The following is a 25,206-nucleotide window of genomic DNA, read 5'->3' as shown; positions in this document are numbered from 1 at the left end:
GGTTGGCCGTGCATGTCGTACATGCGAGGACTTGTGTTTCGTTGTAAAGGTAAAATGCTACCTAAGGCTAGGGACATACCTGCCTGAGACACATAATCAGACAACTCAGTCATGTCTCTCTTCATATAGTCCAGTGAGGTATGTCTCAAATTGTTCATACCAACATGGAATATGACAAAGTCATAACAGTGCCTGTTGTTGAGAGACTTGAATGTGTGTGGGATGTGGTGGATCCTGGCACCTGACAGACAGCTGACTGTGACATTTTCCTTATCCAACCCAGTAAAAGGGACATCTGTGTGTCTCACAACTGAGTCATCTATGACTAAGATGTTTCTTTTTGGTGTTATGCCTTAGGGGCTTGACTGGTGAGACACTGGTGTATGAAATATTATGTGCACTTTGTTCTGCATATGATGTATTATGTGAATTGTGTTTGTGAGGTCTCTGATGTTTAGGTAAGTTTCTGGTAAGGACCACCGCATATGTAGGTTTATGTGTTGTTGGTTTGGTAGGTGCAGGAGGTGAGATGTGCATGCTGACAACCTGCTTAGTATCAGATGAAATGACTGGTGGGCAAAACAGCCTTGATTCTAGTTTTTTGATATAGCTGCATCTCTCACATAATGAATTTGTGTGGACTAGAAGAAGTGGGATAACAACGACCGTCACCAGTACTGTTAGCCAACAGGGTGCTGGCAGAAATTGGGCTACTGTTGGCTGATGGAGAAGAGGCGGAAGGCATGGCCAAAGGCAGGAAGAGAGGAGAAAGGCTAGGACTGTAGTAGTGAGGGTCGGAACTTTGAATGTTGGCAGTATGACTGGTATAGGAAGAGAGCTAGCCGATATGATGGACAGAAGGAAGGTTGGTATATTGTGTGAGCAAGAGACCAGATGGAAGGGGAGTAAGGCTAGGTGTATCGGAGGTGGGTCCAAATTGTTTTATCATGGTGTGGATGGGAGGAGAAATGGTGTAGGAGTTATCCTGAAGGAACAGTATGCTAGAAGTGTTTTGGAGGTGAAAAGAGTGTCTGATAGAGTAATGTTTATGAAGCTGGAACTTGATGGTGTAATGATGAATGTTGTTAGTGCATATGCTCCACAAGTTGGGTGTGTGATAGTTGAGAAAGAAAAATTTTGGAGTGAGTTGGATGAAGTGGTGATGATTGTACCCAAGGGTGAGAGAGTGGTGATTGGAGCAGATTTCAATGGGCATGTTGGTGAAGGGAACAGAGGGGATGAGGAAGTGATGGGTAGGTATGGTGTTAAACAAAGGAATGCAGAAGATCAGATGGTAGTGGATTTTGCAAAAAGGATGGACATGGCTGTGGTGAATACGTATTTTAACAAGAGGGAGGAGCATAGGGTGACATACAAGAGTGGAGGAAGATGCACACAGGTGGATTATATCTTATGTAGAAGGGCCAGTTTGAATGAGATTGGAGACTGTAAAGTGGTGACTGGGGAAAGTGTAGTTAGGCAGCATAGAATGGTGGTTTGTAGGATGACGTTGGTGATCAAGAAGAGGAGGAGGAGTGTGAGGGCAGCACCAAGGATCAAATGGTGTAAATTGAAAAAGGGTAACTGTGAGGTGGAGTTCAGGGATGAGTTAAGACAGGCACTGGGTGGCAGTGAAGAGTTACCAAATAGCTGGGTAACTACAGCAGAGCTAGTATGGGAGACTGCTAGAAAGGTGCTTGGTATGACATCTGGACAGAGGAAGGACGACAAGGAGACATGGTGGTGGAATGAGGAAGTACAGGAGCATATACAGAGAAAGAGGTTGGCAAAGAAGAAGTGGGATTGTCAGTCAGAGAGATGAAGAAAGTAGACAGGAGTATAAGGAGATGAGGTGCATGGCAAAGAGAGAGGTGGCGAAGGCTAAGGATAAGGCATATGAAGAGTTGTATGAAAGGTTGGACACTGAGGAGGGAGAAAAGAACCTGTACCAATTGGCTAGACAGAAGGACCGAGCTAGGAAAGATGTGCAGCAGGTAAAGGTGATAAAGGATAATGAGGGAAACATACTCACAAGCAAGGAGAGTGTGTTGAGCAGATGGAAAGAGTACTTTGAGAGGTTGATGAATGAAGAGAAAGAGAGGGAGAGAAGTTTGGATGATGTGGGGATGGTGAATCATGAAGTGCAATGGATTAGCAAGAAGGAAGTAAGGATAGCTATGAAGAGGATGAAGAATGGAAAGGCTGGTTGTCCGGATGACATACCTGTGGAAGCATGGAGGTGTTTAGTTGAAATGGCAGTGGAATTTTTGACCAGATTGTTTAATGAAATCTTGGAAAGTGAGAGGATAAGGGTGATATACAGAGCTGTAGTAACTACAGAGGGATTAAATTGATCATCACAGCATGAAGTTATGGGAAAGAGTAGTGGAAGCTAGGTTAAGAAGGGACGCGATGATTAGTGATCAGCAGTATGGTTTCATGCTAGGAAAGAGCACTATAGATGCGATGTTTGCTCTGAGAGTGTTGATGGAGAAGTACAGAGAAGGTCAGAAGGAGTTGCACTGTGTTTTTGTAGACATAGATAAAGCATATGACAGGGTGCCTAGGAGGAGTTGTGGTATTGTATGAGGAAGTCAGGAGTGTCAGAGAAGTATGTAAGATTGGTACAGGATATGTACGAGGGTAGTGTGACAGCGGTGAGGTCTGGGTGGGAGTGCCAGATGCGTTTAAGGTGGAGGTGGGATTACATCAAGGGTCAGCTCTAAGCCCTTTCTTATTTGCAATGGTGATGGACAGGTTGACAGACGAGATCAGACAGGAGTCCCCATGGACTATGATGTTTGCAGATGACATTGTGATCTGTAGTGAGAGTAGGGAACAGGTGGAGGAGACCCTGGACAGATGGAGATATGCTCCAGAGAGAAGAGGAATGAAGGTCAGCAGGACTAAGACAGAATATATGTGTGTGAATGAGGAGGAGGATAGAGGAATGGTGAGGATGCAAGGAGTAGAGGTGGTGAAGATGGATGAGTTTAAATACTTGGGATCAACAGTTCAGAGTAATGATGAGTGTGGAAGAGAGGTGAAGAAGAGAGTACAGGCAGGATGGAGTGGGTGGAGAAGAGTGTCAGGAGTGATTTGTGACAGACGAGTACCAGTAAGAGTGAAAGGAAAGGTCTACAAGAAGGTAGTGAGACCAGCTATGTTATATGGGTTGGAGACAGTGGCATTCACAAAAAGGCAGGAGCCAGAGCTGGACGTGGCAGAGATAAAGATGTTAAGATTTGCACTGGGTGTGACGAGGATGGATAGGATTAGAAATAAGTATATTAGAGGGTCAGCCCAGGTTGGAAGGTTTGGAGGCAAAGCCGGAGAGGCAAGATTATGTTGGTTTGGACATGTGCTGAGGAGGGATGCTGAGTATATTGGGAAAAAGATGCCAAGGATGAAGCTACCAGGTAACAGGAAAAGAGGAAGGCCTAAGATAAGGTTTATGGATGTGGTGAGAGAGGACATGCAGGTGGTTGGTGTGACAGAGCAAGATGCAGAGGACAGGAAGAAATGGAAACAGATGATCCGCTGTGGCGACCCCTAATGGGAACAACCGAAAGAAGATGATGGGAAGAAGTAGGTTGTCAATGTAAATGAGGCAATTGCTACATTGCCTCAGGATGCCCATGTCAACCAGACTGGCTGGAGAAACTGTGGGAAATTGTCCATCCATAATGCTAGGTAAGCTGATGTGGTCAGAAAACAGGGAGAGGGCAGGAAGAACCAGGTAAAGTAAAAGGACGGGAGAAGTGGACAAAAAATAAGAAGGGCTAATGGGTAGGATCTGTGTTGGTACCTCAAGAGCTTCTCTGAATGTATCACCTGTCAGTGACGGACAATTGCGAGAACTCACTGATGGAGCACCAGTAGAGTTGTTGTCTTTTGGCTTTTCCCGGGTAGGGGTCGCCACAGCGGAATTCCGGTCCGCTAATGATTGGCAGTAGATTTTGATGAAAGCCGAGGTGCCAGCTCAACTTTCAAACTTCAATGAAGGCATGCCCATTTATGTATATCTTTCGAATGCCCATCCAACTGCGGGGAGGACATGCAGACGTCACACAAAAGGCACTCCCTGCACTCCAGCCGAGAATCGAACGGGAGAACCTCTTGCTGTGAGGCAACAATGCTACTGCTGAGTACTAAGGCAAAATGTGCAGGCAGAAGTATTTGCATTTATAACCGTCAACAGTGCCCACTGCTGCTTGGCAGTGCACGATGAGTAAACAAGCGCAAAACTGTGCAAACACTGTGCTTATGTAGCAAATGAGATCAAACTGATTTAAACAAATTAACCAATAAAAAAGATCAAAACTGAGCCCTGTTCCAGCAACCTTCAATCAAATGAGTTCTAACTGCACACTCCTGCCAGTAGGGTGCAGGTGAACCCTCTCCAACAAAAGATGGACTGGTTTAGTGCTCAAGTTATAGAAACAGAACTACATTCAGTGGTTATCCTGTACATGTGTACCTCACTGGGTGCACAGTAGCAAAAGCTGCCTAGATCATGCCCGCCACCCAACAGTCCGGGACCGTAATGTATTTTTTTTAAGTCTCTGCAGGGGGGGCAAGCCCCCCCTGCACCCTCCACAACCCCTGCAAATTAAATATACTAACTCCAAGATCACACTACATTGAGGAAAAGGGTAAACACACCCACGGCATGCCCACATCTGCACGAACCGCCGGTGAGGTATGCACGTGCAGGATCGCCATTTCACCAGGTCTGAATCCAGTCTGTGCTACAGCAAACAAAGTGCAACAATTTCAGAAAAAAAACAGTGCAAATAAGCAGTGAAATGGTAAAAATGCAGTTCATAAATGCAATATACAGTGAAAAATTCTACTTAAATTTTGCAGAGATCAGCAGATGCCTTGGATTGATCAGATAAATACAGCAGAGCAGTAGCTGATCGTCAAACTATACATTCTTCTTCTGCTACTCCAATTTAATTCCTTGTGCACTCTGGCTGTGCATAGAATATCAATGACTAATGTCTGGTAATAGTACATCTATGTGGAAGTACAATATCTTATACAGCTGAATATAAATAGACCTGTATGCAATGTACTGTAAGATATGCATTGGGTTTTGTCATTTATATTCTTTACTTTCCAAGTGAGTAAGGAAAATACCTCCTAGACGTCTTCAGCTACATTGATGTGACAGTTTGGGCTGCAAATATTTAAAATAGAGTAAAATAAAAACATTGTGTGGATGCAACAGACATGAATTTCTCAAGGAATAAACTAGGTAAATGGACTTCAGAATGACCCAGTAGCCTTGCTCACAGTGAATAATCATTCCATATTACCCTCTTGTTATGGGATGCCCAGATAACAAACTAGGCCATATATTTGCAATTACTGGTATTTGGTGGTGCTGCAGTTCAGGGCCAGTGTAGCTAAACAAGTCAGAAAAACAACTGAGCTTTCCATAGTTCAAATAAGCTTTTTTGTGTGTTACATGCAGTGCCAAAAAATGCACATTTGTGCCTCTCTAAATGAGACATTGCTACACTGGTTAATATCAGCAAATACGCTACTAAATCAGTTAGAAAAAATAATTATATTACTTGTGAACGTCAGCACCAATAAACAAAACCAATCAAAAGCTTCAAACTTCAGTGTATGAAAGTAGCACTTAAATCAAGCAGTAACTCCTTTTATCATGTACTTTTTCTCTGTAACAGATCACACTTGGTTTCACTAATTTCTTTCAAGAGAAATTCATATAATTATCAAGATTTGTTTTAAAAGGGAAGATAAGTTGCTCTGCCTTTATTTAGAAGACATATTTATCCAACTCTCTACCAAATGTGACTTTCTTGCAAAATTTCTACAAACCAATTTGAATATGTAGTACCTCTATTATAGTTTGTATTAACTGAACAGTCTCATTTCATACCAACTATAGTGCCAAAAGTCTTAATTTTAATTAGTTGTTGCTTGTTTTGATATATGTGTGTGTGTGTGTGTGTGTGTGTGTGTGTGTGTGTGTGTGTGTGTGTGTGTGTGTGTGTGTGTGTGTGTGAGTGTGTGAGTGTGTGCATGAGTGTGTATTAAATTTGCAGTCCTTCCAGCTGAATTCTACGGATAATGGTTTATCTTCTACACAGGCACAATCTGATATTCTTGAGGTGCTGACAGATAAGTCTAAATCCTTATAAATCACTCCAATGCACAGCAATTGCAACTTGGTAAAATATCTGTAAATAAAACTTAGATAACAGCACTGATTATTTTAAATTTACAGACTTATAAAGTCTTTTTACTTTATTTACTTTATTGTAGTCTTTATTTATTTGAGCTTGATGACAAGGGTAGTGGATTGATCCATGATGACCCATTTGAGTTCCGTCTTGGGGGTGGTCAAATAACCATTGCAGTAACATGGCAGAATTAATGTTAGATACTTACAAAGTAAAAAATCATTTTGAGTCAATATAACAAGTCCATAAAATGTACTAGTAAAGTAGAATTTGTATAATTCATTAGTAAATCTACAGAAGTATCAAGAATCACTTTTTTAAAAAAATCATGTTTAATAAAGATGTTTAAAAAGGAAAAATAGAATAATATTATATATAATAATATTATATACGTTTGTTTACCTGACATGGCATAAGTTACAGATGTCATGGAACAATGTTACTGTTATTTACATAATTCACACCATTTGTATTATTATAAAATTTAACAGATTTAAAATTTGCTGTTGCAGTAAAACAGTCATCTGGCTAGTGAATGCAGGGTCACACAAAACTGTTCAAATAATGGAGTTTTGTTGGAAGCAGGTAAAAAATGCTATAATAGACAGGTGGTTGTGAAGTTTAATTTTAGTTTAATCAAGTGGGAGGATTTGAATTGATGTCAATGGGGAAGGTAGTCTCATAGCTTAGGACCTAGCACAGAGAAGGTGTGTTCAGGGGCAGTAAGTGAATTGGGTGGTCAGTAAAAAGATGATCATTACTGAAACAACAACACAGGAAGCATTGGTTGGTCAGACATTGAGCTTGGACAATACCTGTGAACTGGTAGAGTCATTGGCTGTATTGTAAAGCATAGTAATTGAGAGTAGTTTAGTTCATCTTTGAACAGGGAGTCACGGGATCACTGAGTGAGATCCATGTCAATGCTTATTTGGAGGAGAAACATACCTATGAACCTCTTAGAGCAACAAATCAAAAACAGTTATGCTGTTGATGTGGAGGGTTGGAGGAGCTGTGCAGTGTTTTCAGACAACATGAGGTCCCAAAGGAGATACATTTTTTTCTGTTTTGTTACAGTTTCAGACAATTCTTTCTGGAGCAGAATTTGATGTAGAATGCTGAGGTTATTTTGCAGTTCTTTAAGGAGTAAATTATGGTTTGGAAGAGATCTGAAAATGACAATGCTATTAGTATACATTAAGATATATGGCTTTTTCACTAGGTAAGGGAGGTTGTTAATGAAAATTGAAAACAGTGTGGGAGATGAAAACTGAAAACAGTGTGGGAACAAGGATTATATGAATATATATGGGGTATACCTATGTGTACTTTTCTTAATAATGGAGTAGGAAGTATCTGATTTTACTTGAAATGCCCTAACTAGAAGATTAAAAAGATAAAGCCTACTAAATACAAATGCATTTTAAAACCCAGCCAGAGGCTTTATCTGATAAAGTGACTCTTGTGTCAAATAGCACAGCTGTATAGTTTGACTAGTATCAAAGATATGTATAGTTTGTGTAGCATAATATAAGTATGTCTAATTTATCTCTTTTTTGTTAACTAGGTAAGTAAGATGTTCTGGGGCTCTCTTCAGCCACATTCAGGAATAATGCATATCCACACACACACACACACACACACACACACACACACACACACACACACACACACACACACACACACACACACACACACACACACACAATATATATATATATATATATATATATATATATATATATATATATATATATATATATATATATAAAATACAGATGAGATCCACACCCATTATAATACAGATCAATATGAAGTATAAATGCAAGTTTAACATGCAGATACATGTACCTGTCTATATGACTATGACTGTATAACACAGATACATACAATGTGTGTCACACATATACTTATTCTCTCATGAGCTCCATTCCCATCTCTCTCTCTCTCTCTCTCTATATATATATATATATATATATATATATATATGTGTGTGTGTGTGTGTGTGTGAGCATGTCTGTGTATATTGCTGCTTTAGCCTGCAAGTGTCATGCACTAACACTAGTGAAGAGATGCTAAAACTCCTATAAATAGAATTTACAGTCATCACATTGTGTTTCATTCAAGTAACCAACCCATCTTTTTTTTTTTTTTTAAAACACAGTTTTATTGATTTGCAGATATAACAACAAAAAAAAAGAAAATAGACATTATTACAATATTTACTGGATAAATCTAACACAGGTAGGTACAAATAAAACAAAATATAACCTATAAACACATATACATATGTGCCTGAAAAGAACAAAAAGACACCATTAACATATTTGTAAAGTAATGTTGAATAAACATATGTCATGCTACAATGCACCTTATTTCATCTGTATAATCCTGCATGAGTGTAGGGAGTTACACATCAAACAATTTCAATTCCAAGAACAATATAGCAGGATAGATGATAAGGAATACATGTGTAGGTATAGAGGTCAAGAGTAGAAAAAGTAAATTGAGGTACCTATAAGGATATAATTGTTAATCATTAGACAAGAGTATAAAGATAAAGTCCCATAATCTCTGGTAAGAAGCCCACTTACAGGAATTAATTATTAGTAGTTTTTGGGAAGTAATGTACTTAATGGCCAGATTCTTAAAGTCCCTCCAGGATAATTTGGAGCGATCCAACCAGTGTTTGGTAATGTAGAATTTGACCAGGAGGCAGAGAATAATTAGGGCACGGAGCTTAAATTTAGGTATGTAAATAGTCATGATATGTAATAATGCTATCTCCCAGGACAGTGTAGATTTATGATACCCCATTTTCTCCAAACGAACCTTGAGTGAGCACCAAATACTGCAAGAGTATCTGCAAGACCATAGAATATGCATGATATCTGCATGTGGATACGAACAACAGGAACATGTAGTGGAGATATTCGGATCAAATTTATTTAAGTGTACTGGGGTTAGATATAAATTATTGATAATCATAAATTGTGTATAGCAAAGTTTTTTATAGGGCGAATACATAAGTGTATAATTAATAGCCTGAAGCTTCTGTTCTATCGAGAGGCTTAAGCCCTGCTCATCCCAGTATTCTGCAAAAATGATTTTTCCTTGGTTTAGATATGTGGAGAAAGTCTTGTAGGCAACAGATACCATATTTTTCTTATTAGTTAAGCTTTTATGTAAGGTGGCCACCTGGTTTTGTTCCACATTGGTACTGGGAAAACTGAGGAAAGTCGATATGGTAAGTTCTCTTAATTGTCTCAGGGTGATGATATATTTTTTAGGTAGGTCAAGCACCGTGCGAAGTTCTGATAGGGATAACTGATTGTGTTTATATATATCCCATAGGATAAAGTCCTTGACTAATGGAAGGTTATTTAAATTAATCATTTTATTGTTCAGGCCTATATTTGGGTTAAGATGGAATGGCTGAAAAAGAAGGGCATTTCCTAGTTTAGTGGATTGAAATAGTTCCTGAAATGATTTGATTGACCCTTTTAAGGAAAAGTGTAACTTTAGCTTTTTAAGGTTTACTTTGCTTAGAAATGGTAGAGCTTTTGGATTAATGTCATTATCAAGTGCATGATTGTTCAATAATTTGACCCAAAGGGGAGTCCAAGTATGGGAGTTCGGTTGATAGTTTGTGATTGTAAATGTCCTATTTGCTTGGATAATTTTGTGGTATAGAAGTAGATCAGGCATCGCCAAACCTCCCATATTTTTTGGCAGTGTAAGTCTTTGATATGAAATTCTAACCGATTTAGGGTGCCAAATAAACTTTGCAAATGCTTTGTGTATCTTGTTCAAGAAAGACTTCGAAGTATAAGAAAGAGATGCATTAAGCTGATAAAGTAGCTTAGGAAGAATATTCATTTTGATAATAGAGGTTTTAGTAAGCATGGGGAGTTTTAGCTGTTGCCATCTCGAGATATCTTGGGAAATGGAAAGCCATGTTTTTGATAAATTAGTCTGTAGGATAGAAGAAGAGGTATGATCATAAAAAACTCCTAAGTATTTAAGGGAGAAGTCTAGACGAAAAGAGACATCTGGGAATAGATATTTTTTATGTGATACAGGGTTAATCGGAAAGATAAAGGATTTATTTTAATTAATTTGGTAATCCGAGATAGAGGCAAAGGTATTCAAGGATTTCACCAACTTTTTAATATCAGACAGAGGATGTTCAAAGTATATATTCAAATCATCAGCGAAGGCAGTTAAGCTAATCTTAGTTTTAAGAATTTTAGGAATTGAATGATAGGTTTTCTATAATAGAAACAAGAAAAGGGATTCTAAATATAAGTTGAATAACAGTGGTGAAAGAGGCCATCCCTGCCTAGTACCATTTACAATCTTTATCGGATGAGAATATTGTCTTTTTATGTATAGCCTAGTGTAAGAACTATTGTATAGTGTTTTGATAATATTGATAAAGTCTGGGGGGAAACCAAAAGAAGACAATGTCAAGAACAGAAAATTCCAGTTTACCCTGTCAAAAGCTTTACAAGCATCTAAAATCAGAGCATATCTAGGATTTCTTTCTTTTTTGGTAAGGTTTATTATAGTTTCTAGAGTTAAGGTATTATCCCAGGTATGTCTGTTGGGAATGGAGAAATTAAGGTATGAATCATTTTTTTGAGCCTGTTTGCTAGAATGGCCGAGATAATTTTTATGTCTATATTTATAAGAGATATTGGTCTATAGTTATTTATATTTGAAGTATCTAAAGTATTTTTAGGAATTAGAATAGTTTTAGAGTGATTAATATAACGGTCAGTAATACCCTTGGATGAGATATCTTCATAAAGTTGGAGCAGAATGGGAGCCAGACTATTTTTAAATAATTTATAAAATTTGGGAGTATAACCATCTGGACCTGGTGCTTTCCCTAATTTAAGGTTATCAATAGCCTCATGGATTTCTGATATCCTTAGGGGAGCTGAGAGGGCATTTTCCTGGGGTTTGGTTAATTTTGGGAAAGTAAGATTAGACAGAAATTTCTCCATCTCAACATGAGAAGGAAGTGTGTTATTGGTGGCATACGTATCTGTGTAAATTTGGTGAAATAGTTGAATAATTTGTGTATTTGATTTGTAAAGTGTGTTATGATATTGAATGAATGAGATTCTAGAAGACTTGGGTGTGCACCCTATCAATCTAGCCAGGGATTTGGACGGGGTTTGTATGGATTCTGAATATTTAGCAATATATCTCAATTCTTGAAGGGTAAGGATGGATTGCTGATGTTCAAATAGTTCTTTTTGTTTGGTGTGTAGTTGTTGTTCTATATCTAAGGAGTAGTTCTCAAGAAGTTTGTCATCTAAAGTCTTGATCTCTGATAATAATTTACTTTCCAGATCTTTATTCAGTTTCTTAAGGAAAGTGGCTTTCTTGATAAAAATTCCCCTCACCACAGCTTTACATGCCGCCCATCTAATATCAAAGGGAATTTCACTGTCTCTGGATGGGGAGAAAAGTTCCTTTAGAGTAAGGGTAATTTCTTCATTTAGTGATTGGTCTTTTAATAAATTCATATTTAAAGCCCAGTTGTAGTTCTTATACGTTAGAGATGGATTAATATTAAAGTCTATCTCTAAAATGATTCTTGAATGATCTGAGAGGAATCTGGGTTCTGTTATAAATTTATTCGATAAGGTGTCAGATATTAGGAAAAAGTCTATACGTGACCAGGAGTGGTGGCATTTTGAAAAGTAAGTAAAACTATTCTTGTTTCCAGAGTCATGATCAAACGTAATAGGGTCCATCAAATCAAAGTCAAGTATTAATTCTCTCAGCGCTAGGGAATCCTGGGAATTCAGAGCCCTTGGCTTACTTGAACGATCTATATTAGGGTTAATTACCATATTCCAATCACCACCTATAATAATAATGTGATTTGGAAATTTGAGTAGGAGATTATAGACCTTCATAATAAAATCTTGCTGTCCTGAGCATGGACCGTATAGGTTTAAAAATAAAACAGGTTTGTTTAAATTATAAGATAGACATGTAAAATAACACCATCTGCCCTCCTGGTCAAACCCTCTTTCAATAATCACCGGTTTAAAGGACTTTTTAATGATGATCGCAACTCCCCTGGAGTTATTAGAAAAGCCCTCTGAAACAATGTCCCTAACCCATTTTCTATTATTTTCTTTGGCCCATTCATCATTTTTCATATGAGTTTCCTGAATGAAGCAAAGGTCTGAATGGGATTTGCAAAATAAATGTAACACCAAGTTTCGCTTGTTTTTCTCATGTAACCCCCTGACATTCCAGGAAATAATGTTCCAGATTTTATCCATTTTCCATTAGAGTTTGGATAATAATATAAGAGAATCTGGAATGTAGGGTGTGTAAAAGAGAGTAATTTTCAGTGATATTGTAGCATATAATGGTAAATAAAGGAGTGGCACAAGACTCTCTCAATTCTATCCCCGTGCCTAACCACATAACCCCTATAATCGAGAGAGAAGTAAATCTATACATACTAAAAAAACATAATTTTACTAAACATTTGAATCTTAAGAACAAGATATAATACCAACAATATTTACATACAATATACAACATCAGCCTGATTCCCCAAGATGTCATCAGAAACCCTACTTATCTTATCCAAATAGCTTCTAAGTAGAGTGGAATATCATAAGGGGAATGGTTAATTATGAAGGAGTTAACCTAACACATGCATATGAACAGTTTCTAGTATTTCCAGTTATAATACAAGATTTCACTCATTAACACACAAAATATTTATATAGGTTTCAGCTAATAGGTGTTGGAATGATATAGTATATCTAATGAATTAGTTTTAGGGAGTTTCTTTATATAAGAATTACTATATGTAAACTGGAATATTTTGTAACAGTGTTCAGCTGAACAACAAACTAAAATGCAATGTTAGACCTAGGAGGTAAAGTTACAGCAATTAACATATACTCTATCTCCTAATAAAAAAATAAATAAATAAATAAACATCCTGAATGCTTCCATAAGTGGCTTTTGTTTATCGAAGGCTGTCTGATACTTCCTGTAGGTTTTTCAGTTGTTGGGTTACTTTCTAGTTAATTAAAACTCCTGATCGCTGGGTTATTTTACTCAGAACGCTCTCCGGTCTACTAAGACCATTTTTTTTGGTTTCAGTTACCCTGAAGTTCACCGGATGCAACAACAGGTGCAGGTCATAAAGGTAGCACATCCAGACCTGGAAACACAAAGCGAATCTTCACTTAAAAATATACCGCACTGCTCTTCCTGGAAAATGCAAATAAACAAGCATTCCTGAATTGCAACAGGCAATTTACCCAGTGGACAGGAACAATGTTTTAAATGAATCCACAGTGCTTGGTAAAGTGAAAGTTGAATTTTTCTTTTTTTTTTTCTTTCTTCAAATCGACGAAGATACTATGCAGAACTGGACTGTCATAGATCATCTCCTGGGTCCTAAAACCAGTTTCATTACGGTTGAAATCTGCATTTGGTGCTTTACTCCAGCCTTTATACTGCGAGTCTTAAAGATAACTCTATACTCAATAGTCTAAAAAGTGAATACACCTTTTTTTTTTTTTTTTTAAAGTAACCAACTCATCTTTAAGAGATAAAAAATAAGGAAGTTACCTTGGTTCCTTCCCATACATGAACAAACACACACATATCTGTATGTTTGTGTGTGTGTGTGTGTGTGTGTGTGTGTGTGTGTGTGTGTTTGTGTGTTTGTGTGTGTGTACATTTCTAAATATGAACAAAATCACAGGCATCTAGTGCACAAACATATCACACAAGCCAGTGTATTGAAGTTAAGCTCCTCTACTTCATTATATGTGTCTGCATGCGGCAAAGGCCTCCATGCCTCCCCTTACATTGATATATCAACTCAGATGTCACAGCATCTAGAGATTATGCAATATGAATGGAGAGCTGAATGTATAAATTAGCAAATATAAATCTGACAAAAATATTTGTCAAAAGACAGATAAAAATGTTTCTCGTTAATTACATTATAACAAAGATAAGTATGGTTTTCAGTTGAACAATTCTCCTACACCGATATACTTTTCTTTTGGGGGGGGGTCAAGGAATTTAGATTTTCAGTAATATATGTGTTTATTCAGAATCACTTTTGGCTTATTGGTCACTGATACCATGCACTTTGATAGTCAATAGTACAACCTTTTCATCAGCTATAATTAAGCTGTATTCAGTATCATATATTATATATCGTATCATATAATACAATATTGCATTAAATTTGTATCAAATTATATCACATCATATCATATGTTATTCAAGACAAGTCTTTATAGGGCCTTATGTCTCCTGCACTAAAATGGTACTATACACTCTTTCTTTATATTCTTATCCAAACCCCTTTTAAATGTCTTACATTTGGGGTGAATCTAATTGAAACTGGCCTTCCTTTACTTCCCTGTTACTAAGCTACCTCCTACTTTGGCCAGTCCTTGTTCTCTCCTGAACTCCACTTTAGATCTAGTCAGCAGTGGGCATTACATTAAAAAAATCATCCTTATAGACATCATATGTTAAAGTCAAATTGCTCCTTAATTTTCTGTTACACAGGAAAGCAAGACCTAACTGATTCAGTTTGTATGTATAAGAAGCATCAGTTAGACTTACTATACTTTTCATACAAAAAAAAAACTAAAACTCTGTTGTCTTTTTACTTTACTGGATTTAACTTTACCAATGGGATAGAGAAATGAATTACTATACATTACTGTTCAGTATCATTTATATTTAAAGAGAGGCCTTGTCTTAGGTAAAAACAGTGATAAAGTCTTTCGGCTTTCTCTGGTTAGGAGTCACCACAGCAGAACTCCGGTCTGCTCATGATCATGATTGGCAGTGGATTTTTCGGTGCCTAGTTGCCAGGCCAATGCCCAACCTTCAAAGAAGACACACCCATTCACGCTCGCACCTACCTGCATGTCTTTAGCATCACTCAACTGCAGGGAGGACATTCCGACTCCACACAGAATGCACTCCAGCCGAAAATCGAATTGCAGAACCTCTTGCTGTGAGGCGACAACACTAACTGCTGCACCACTGCAGCTCTGTCTTAGGTAAAAACAGTGATACCATAACTAAAGCGTTGCCACTTGCCATATATCTTACTAGTGATCACAGTTTTTGCCTTGCATTCAACTTATCAAGATCAATATATTTTCCAAATTTAATTTCTGTATCAAAAATAATCCCAAAAATTGTACTATTCAACTTCATTAATTTTTATGTCATTTCAAAAGTATGTTACCTTTTTACAAACTATCATACCTCTTAACTTGCTGTCTAATAAAGGTTTAATTCTAATTTATTCACCTTTTGCCCAAGTTCAAAGGCATTCAAGGACGTTTTGCAGTATCCCCCTGTGATGACCCAGGACTGGCCCAGTAATCAATGAGCCTCAATCCTCACCACTGGCAACAGTGGGGAAGGGACACACTGGGAGGATGACAAGTACGCACACACAATAAAGTGCAGTTTCCCTTAGCAGCAAACAGAGATCACAGTCAGTCCGGGGCTGGTTTCTCCCTCTTTCTCCACATCCTCAATAAGACTCCCCACTGGCACAGCTATAGGGTTGAGATCTCAGCTGAGTGGCCAGGCCAAAACCTCCAGCACCCTCTCTGTCCAACCAGTGCTTTGTGTCCCTGTCCAAGTAGCTGACACACACACACACACACACACACACACACACACACACACACACACACACACACACACACACACACACTTTGAGATTTGATTTATATACAAATACACACACACACACACACACACACACACACCTAGGAAAGGCTGTCACAGGTTTACTAGCTTTGCCCCCTTTTGCCCAGACTATAAGGTAGTTCCAGCTGCCACCAGCCAAATCTTTATCAGCTACTCTAAGGCCCTTAACAAGGGGTGTGGAATGCTACTGTGTAATGTCACTAATAATCCAAATAGTAGTCTGAACAACAGCAAGGCTATTTAGGAGTGACCTGTACCGTGTCACCAAATAGATATGCAAGTACTCTAAGAGCTTAAATATGTCTCACAGATATCAGCCACAAAGATAGGTTTAAATGGATTTAATAATAAATAGCAAAAGAACAAGACAATACTCAGTAAATAATCAGAGTTCAAAATCACAGGAAATATTTAAAACAACAGTGCAGGACAGTGCCAAATAAAGAAAACATCTAAGCTATACTTTACTATATTCCTATCTGAATCTAAAATAGTTACTATTCCCTAAAAGCTTCCTTACAGGAAGGCAAGTGCAGAAGGTGGTAATGAGTAGGTGTTTCTAGGTCAAAGACAAGATACAAAATGCCCTCGCTCTCTCTCAGAGAGTTCTCAAATTAATATCAATTATTACTACTGGGTTAGCTTGGATTACATCATTTTTTGCCACTTGACTTTAGTTCCCAAGCAAAAACCCTTTTGTCAGAAACTAAAAGAATATAACATCTATGCATGAAAAATACATATATTTCAGATGTTTGAAGACCCTGGAAGTCATAAAACAATAAAACACTTCTACATCTCACACCTAGTAATTAATTCTCTTCCAAGACAATACAAAAATGTCTAGCTCTAGACATTGTGTCTGCTACTGAACTGAAGCTGAGAGATAACTTTTATAGCACAATTGTAAAAAAAAATATTTCAACTTATTTTCTTGAAGTTTTGCAAGTTAATCCTCTATTTTCTAGTTTCTACTGTTAAAACATATACATTTACACAATTACAATAGTTTATATACATTTCTATTCTAAGCCAGCAGGGCATGCTGTGGTTACATTTTAGCTCAGTACTTTATACCTTTACACACACTTCTCTGGTAGCAGCAGTTTGATATATATATATATATATATATATATATATATATATATATATATATATATAAAAACACATAAAGTTCTAATATAGTGATAACGCAAGCAATTGCATGAAGCATGTTGGCATTCACAAATGACAACTAACCACTTACAACATTCCAGCTAGCTGTGCTGGCAATATCTCCTTCTGTCGCCCTTCTATATAAATCATATTAATATTCACAAATGACATATAATTGTTTACAAAATTCCAGATAGCTGGGCTGGCAGTATTTCCCTTTTGTCACATCCCCTATAAAGGCAGGTCGAGAATTACACCAGGAAATGAATGTCTAGTCTATAATCAGTAATATGTAAGACTGTAAATAATACTGGTGACAAGACTAATCATCATCCTGGATCAAAAGGTATTGGAGAAAATGAATCAGCACGGTGTCACAATCTAAGAGATCTAAACACACCAAGCTGATGCAGTCTTATGACTAGTTAATGAGGGATGTAAACAGAGCGAAAATGGTGAACTTGATATACATGTAATTTAGTTAGGTAATCGCGCACTTCCTTGGAGTTTCATATGGAAGATAAGAGATATGATGTAGGTGACAGACTTTGCAAATCTGGGGACAGCTGGTTGAGTAACAGGATGGAAAGGGTGGGTTTACAGCACATATTCTCTGATGAAAAAGAGGCACTTTTAATAATGTGCTGTAAAAGATCTTTTCTGGATTCACTCCTATTTAGTATATCTACACTAAGCATAACTACAACTGTAGAAAGCAGGATGAACCTAGCTTTGAATGACACTAACATGGGTGCTAGAGCTGAGGATGGGAAAAGGAGCATTAATGAAGATCTAGGTACCTTAGTAGCCTGGTTCGATAGATGGTAACTCAGATTTACCCTAGATAAAGGCATAGTTCTGCACCTGTGAAAAGATAATTCGAGGTAACATAAAAGGATAGAGAGTACAGCCAACAGGATCTTGGGATGTATTCTGAGAGGAATAGTATTATTTAGGGGAAAAGTGTTAGTGATACCTTTCTGTCAAGCATCAGGGTGCCGATGAGGCTCTAACAGGAGTACAGCATCCAGTTCTGGAGGCATTTTTAGGGATAACATTACTACTTTACTGGATGCAGTACAGTGAAAGCAAAAATAGATGTGAGGAAAATGGAAAAGGTAGGCAATGATGGGAAATAGGAGGGACATGCAATGTGTACACAGAGTTATCATGTAAGGATATGAGGAAACTGATATGAATATGAAGGATATAGGACACAGAAGGGTGTATGACATGCATCTCAAACCCAGACTGTTCACATAGAATGAGGAAATCCTCCTTAACAAGAAGAATGATAGACAAGCAACTGCTACCCCACAACAATACCCACATATCACATAGTTCACATAGTCAGTGTGCCACACAGTCACAGCCCTTAAGGCTAAACAACACACCTAATACACTTGTAATAGGTGACTCTATTGTCAGACACACTGACGTCCCTCTCACCAGGCTGAACAAGGAGAAGGTCACTGTAAGCTGCCTGTCGGGTGCCAGGATCCACCACATAACACGAGCACTCAGGTCACTCCAAAGCAAGTACAAATATGACTCTGTCATTGTCCATGCTGGTCTGAATGACCTGAGACGTACCTCCCTGGATTACATGAAAAGAGACATAGAGGAGCTCTCTGATCATCTGGCCCAGGCTGGTATGACCCTGACCTTGAGTAGCATCTTACCCTCACCAAGAATGATACCACAGTATAAAGACAAAATGATCAATTTCAACAACTGGCTAAAGTATTGGTGTCACTCAAAGGGGATCCATTGTCTGTCAGCCTGGGATGACATGCTTGACAAGCCACGTTGCTTCACTAGGGATGGCTTGCACCTGTCACCCCTGGGTTTTAGAATACTGGCCAAGGCTCTTGCCACCCCCATAGTGCCTTTTTTAGACAAGGCTCAAAAGACAAACCCACCTCCTTAGACAACACAAGGAAAAAGAAACTAAGAGTAATGCTGCTCAACGCCAGAAGTCTAAACCTCAAGATGCACGCACTTGAGGCTCTCCTCAGTATGGAGAATATCGATATCTGTGCAGTAACAGAAACCTGGTTCAAGGCTCCTGAGAGCACCCCAGCACTACCAGGCTATACCTCATACCGTGCTTTTTGGCCCCAAAACTCGGACCGAACCACAAGAGGAGGGGGAGTATCCATATTCATCAAAGATACCCATACCTCCAGGCTAGTGGCACTGCACGAAGCATCTGAGACCATCCATGTGCAACTAACAGTGGGCAAAACTGCCTTCCAGTTTGTAGCCTGCTACAGACCACCCTCCCAAACTCAGGAGCCCCACTCAGCTTTCCTGAAGACACTGGAGAATATGAAGGTCTCTCCAAACACCATTATATTGGGTGACTTTAACTACCCAAACACAGACTGGGAGCGCTACTCAAGCCCCAGCACCCTAGCCCAACGGTTCCTAGAATTTATAAACTCAAATGCTATGGAACAACTAGTCACCACTCCCACAAGAGGGGAAAACATATTGGACCTGATCATCACCAACATGGGGACTCTATGTTTCATACCAGAGGTATAACCCTCATTGGTAAGATCTGACCATAAATTAATCACTATGGACATCCATATCCCGTCCCCACCCCCAGCAAAGGAAACCACGGTCAAAAACTTCTCAAAAGCAAACTTCTCACTTCTCAAAACCGAGGTGGAATCCTTCAAAGCCCCAGGGCCAGTGGAAAATACAGCCCAAACTGCAGAATCCTTTACAAACGCATTCTATGGATACATACAAGAATGCATGGATCGTGCTATCCCAAATAAAACCAAGACACACTCCTCCAAAGGCAGGAGACCTGTCTGGTGGACCCCAGCCATAAATAAGCTGTACAAAAAAGGCTGAACAAACTGATGAACAGGTAAGCCCGAGGTGGCTAATGAACAATTGTGAACACACATTTAAACACAAATTTTTTAACAATCACCTTTTCTTATTCATTTTTTACTAGTCATTTAAAACAATTTTAAAGTTGTGTTAAAGTTGACAGTTTAAGAACAGTGTTATACAGTTGTTTTATAGTTGCTCTTTTGTGTTTGGCTTACTCGGCTCATAAATAAGCTGTACAACAGAAGGAGGAAGCTACTACATGATAGAGCAAAATCCCTGAAAGGTAAGGCAACTCTGATCAGTACTAGCAAAAAATTACGATCCCTCATAAAATCATCTAAGGCTAGCTTCAAAAGAAAAATTGCACAAGATGCTAAAGATAATCACAAGGCTTTCTTTAGTTATGTCAGAAACCTGGGTGGAAACTCCCAGATATGCTCTGAGTTAGTGCAAAATGACAACAAATACACTGAACCCACAGACATTTTTGCCAACATCCTGGCAGACAGGTTCAGTGCAAACTTCTCCCCCCCCTCCACCCCAAATGAGCAAATGACTATCCCAACAGAGTGTAGCCTCCCTGACATCACAGATGCACAGGTGAGAGCTGCCCTCTCCAAAGCAAAAAAACACAGCATCAATGGGACCGGACGGTGTCCTGGGCTGCATTTTACATGAGCTCCAAGAAGAACTGAACCCTCACTTAAAATCACTGTTCAGTCTCAGCCTTACAACAGGATATGCACCCAAAGAATGGCGTACAGCAACAGTGGTCCCACTCCATAAAGGTGGTGCCACAACAGACCCCGGAAACTATCGCCCTATAAGCCTAACTAGCCTGGTCTGCAAAGCTATGGAGCATATCATCATGGAACTCATAAACAAAGACATTGGGAACCTCCAAACACTGGATCCTACCCAATTCAGCTTTGTTAAGGGCAGATCTTGCCTCTTGAACCTGGTCAGTTTCTTTGAAACAGTCACCAATGCCATAGACAAAGGGCAGGTAGTCCACACAGCCTACCTTGACCTTGCAAAAGCCTTCGACACAATACCCCACTCGGGCATCATAAATAAGCTCACCAGCTTAAATATCAACCCCTATGTCACAAGATGGGTTGCAAACTGGCTAAAGGATAGAACCCACATGGTCAGAACTGCAGGTGCCATGTCAGACTCTAAACCAGTTACAAGTGGCATCCCACAAGGCTCAGTCCTGGGACCTCTGTTGTTTGGTATATATTTCTCTGAGGTACAGGCTAACACAGGAGGACTATGGCTGACAAAGTTTGCAGATGACTGCAAAGTGGGGGCCATAATCGACTTGCCGGCTGACACAAACATCCTCCAAAAAGGTCTTACAGAGATGGATAACTGGTGCCAGAGCCATGGCCTAAAGCTAAATGCCAAAAAGTGCATAGTCATCCCCTTTGGTTAAAGCAAAGTGCCCACAAATTACCACATAGCTGGCAATCCATTACGTACAGAAGAAGTAATTAGGGATTTGGGGACCCAAGTAGATTGCAATCTCTCCTTTGACAATCACATTGCCAAAGTGGTTAGAAAGACATTCTATATAGCCCACCTTATCACGAAGGGGTTCACATCTAGATCAAGAGAGGTCATTGTGCCCCTCTACTCATCACTCATCAGGCCCATAATTGAATACAATGCCCCATTTGGGATGTACCTTACCCGACACCTGCTACAACTAGAAAGACCCCAAAAGTGCCTCACCAAGAGGATCAAGGGACTCAAACAGATGCCCTATGCAGTAAGGCTAAAGAAACTCCAGCTTTACTCAGTTGCTTACCACCTACTCAGAGGCGATCTGTGCCTGACGTATAAAGCCATGTCCAACCCAGAATTAATGGACATGCTCCACCTCAAGAAATCCAAATCCATCAGAACTACACGCTGCAGTGACTTAAACCTCAGCACAGAAATAAATAGACCATGCTGGAGGGACAGATTCATATCCCAGAGGCTCCCCTCACTCTCGAACAAAATCCCAATCCATGTCAGACAGAGCCCCTCAATGACCCTCTTCATGAAGAATCTTGACGTTTGGATGGGAGATCGTAAATCTACCCCTGGGATCTCTTCTGTGTCACTTCTAGACAGAGGCATGGTAAACTAACCTTAAATGGGCTATCTTCTGTGACCTACTATACAGAGGCACAGTCAACTAATCTAAGAAGGGTGGCGAAAGCCAAATACACTCTGGCTAGGCTTGTAAATGCCTTATGGCAGATAGCCTAGTATCAACCTATGAACCTATGAACCTATGAACCTATGAACAAATTAAATGCGTGGCCAGAATGGGCAGCTGGAGCAAAGTCTGTTTATTCATTTATTGTTTTTTGGCATGGAACAGATATGAGTAAGGGGGGGAGACAGCTACTGACTGCCAGTTGTAACAATCAGGCAGGCTAAATGAACTTATTGGCTCCTATATAACTATGTATGCAGTTACGTATGTATACTGACATCTATCTGTGCATGACTAAAAATTAATTCTGGCAGTTGTTGTCAGAAGAATGTTAGATTCATACAACCTGTGTTAACCTTTCTATAATAATCAGTCTACATGCTGAAGACAAGTTATCAGATTAAAAAATGTGGTGTGTTAAATAGGGCATATTATAGTAAAGAATGGCAAAGGTGAGAGCTATGCTGGGATGTTTCCAGACCATCTATGGCTTTGTTATGAACGTGAAGCTTGAATGTCCAAATTCAAGAGACAGTTGTGGATAAATCTTGCAATAACTTATGTATTAATGTGCGTATGCTTAATGCCAATTAATAATCAAAAGAATTAATACGCTTTTCATTCTATTTTACATGCACTGTGTTATATATAAATTGAGTTTCATATGAGACTGAAAAAGATGCTTTTTGAAAGCTGCAGTATGCTTTCTGAAACTTGCAAGATGCCCTCTGACCTAGTAATTGCTAGCACAGCAATATTCATGTTTATGCCTTTTGGAAATGTACTTGAGAAGCAGGTGCTTATCTGCTAGGTCAGGAACGAATGAATGAACAATACTATATTCTGTAAATGTAATGATTTTAGACAATCAGCTCTGTTCGAAGCATGAGAACATGTGCAGCTGCAGAAACTTAGAGATAAAGTAGACAAAGGATTATTAGAGAAATGAACTGTTAGCATTGTGCTTGAATTAGCCATAGTACCTTGAATGGTAACATAACATGTATCTAACTGGTAGTAATCAAGTCCATGTTGTTTTCCTCAGAAAGTTTCTCACAAAAATTGATAAATCAGCAGAAATTCATGGGAATGATGGTCAACAGATGATGATAAAAAAGCTGGTAATCTGTTACGTCAACTTGGTAGGCCATGTCTAGTTAGAGAATGTATAAAAATGAAAGTATTTCCTGTTTCTAGTTAGACAAACTCTGTAATAGCACGTTTTTGTCTCCTTGCTGCAAGATTAAAGTGCCTTAACCTGAACCTACCGTGTTTTGATCATTTTTAAAGTATATTTTTCCTTTGACAGTTTGGTCCTTCGAGCCAGAAAGTACCTCTCGCTCTAGGCCTAGGTCAGAATTGGGCCTGGTGGCATGCATCCGTATGGAGAAGAGGCCAAATCGGCTCTTCTGTTTTGAAAGACCTCCGACTGACGAAGAGGCCAGCCACTGTTTCTGATCTGGGATTAGTCAATGATCCGGTGGATCAACTCACGGAGGGTCAGGTAAGGAGGAATTACCTTATTTCTGTTTTAAGATCAGGGACTAATTGCAGAACTGTTTTTGTCAGGAAGACTTGCATGTGCAGATCGGGGACAAAAAAGGTTACTGTTTTGTCATAGATCAGGGAAACAGAATAGGTAGGCAGTTATTCTAGATAAACTGTGAAAAGGTGTAGAACTGTGGTACCACATGATAAGAAGGGTTACGTAACAATTTACAGCTTAGCTAAGGCAGCAATGGGAAATCAGTGCACAAAAAGTTCCTGAGACCCGCCCCTAACTGAAGACGCGAAATATATGCAATTACAGCGTGCCGACAATGTTAAGTACTATACAAAATGGGTTGATAAGTATAAATTCGATGGTAATTTAGATAAACTTGCACTCATCAAACTTGTCAAGCAACTAAAGACAGACGCAAAAGGTCAGTTAAAAAAGCAATGACAATTAGGAGTCCCTCAGGCACATAGGTGGCTTGAGGAAGCAAATCGCAGGGAACAAAAGATTAAAAATTCAAAAACAATGTTCTTAGACAAAGAAGATAGTAACTTGGTAATAGCAATGGTTACCAGAATATGAAGCAAGTGGACAAGCTGATCCACCTGTGCTATACCCAGCTGTTTATACAGCATCAGAACTATTTGTCCGGGATCCTATCGAAACAAGGTCTCGAACACGCGACTTGAGAAGGGAGATTGAACTATGTGAAATAAATAGAAAATCACAAGCTATGAGTGAGGAAGAGATATGGCCACTCATAGAAGTACCAAATCCTCAGGCAGGACAGGCAGGACAGGATCCGACTCTTTTAGTTTATAGACCGTGGACACCGGAAGATATCCAGAAAGCCATGGAGGGAATTTCCCATCTGAAAGTGAATTTTCGGAAATTTTTAGAAGACTTACAGGGTATGAGATTAAGTTACCATTTGAATGGAGAAGAAGTAGAAAAAGTAGTTAGACAAATTGTAGGTCCAGATTGGCACATGATCAGTGGCGACTGGAATCCCTGTGACACGCAGCTTAGACCACTCCCACATACTAATGCAGAATTGGATGGCAGAGTGAAAGGTCTGACAGACCGAATCTCTGAAAAATGGAAGCCTAGGGCTGATTGGACTTGCATTAATCAGTGCATTCAACAAGAAGGTGAAACAGTTGATAGATATTATGCTAGATTATTAGAGTGTTTTAATAACCACTGCAGAATGCAAATACCAGAAAACCAGACACAAGAGTCCCCATATGAGCAACAGCTAAAGAATGCATTCTTGAAAGGTAGTATAACCCTCATTAGTAGCTTTATTACAAAGCATATGGTAGATCATCGTACGAGTAGATTGCTGCCATTACTTGAATATGCAAGACATGCAGAGAGACATTTTAGTAGTAAAAAGAAAAAGAAAACTCAAGTATTTTCAGCAGAAGATGGGTCAGAAGTATTTGTAGTACAAACTGGGAGAAAGGGTAAGAAAAATACCCAGGGAAATAAACAATCTGACAAAC

Source organism: Protopterus annectens, chromosome 7.part0 (genome assembly GCF_019279795.1).
Source record: "Protopterus annectens isolate FY-2018-M chromosome 7.part0, PAN1.0, whole genome shotgun sequence".
Classification (NCBI taxonomy): domain Eukaryota; kingdom Metazoa; phylum Chordata; order Ceratodontiformes; family Protopteridae; genus Protopterus; species Protopterus annectens.
This window is presented reverse-complemented; position numbering follows the sequence as displayed.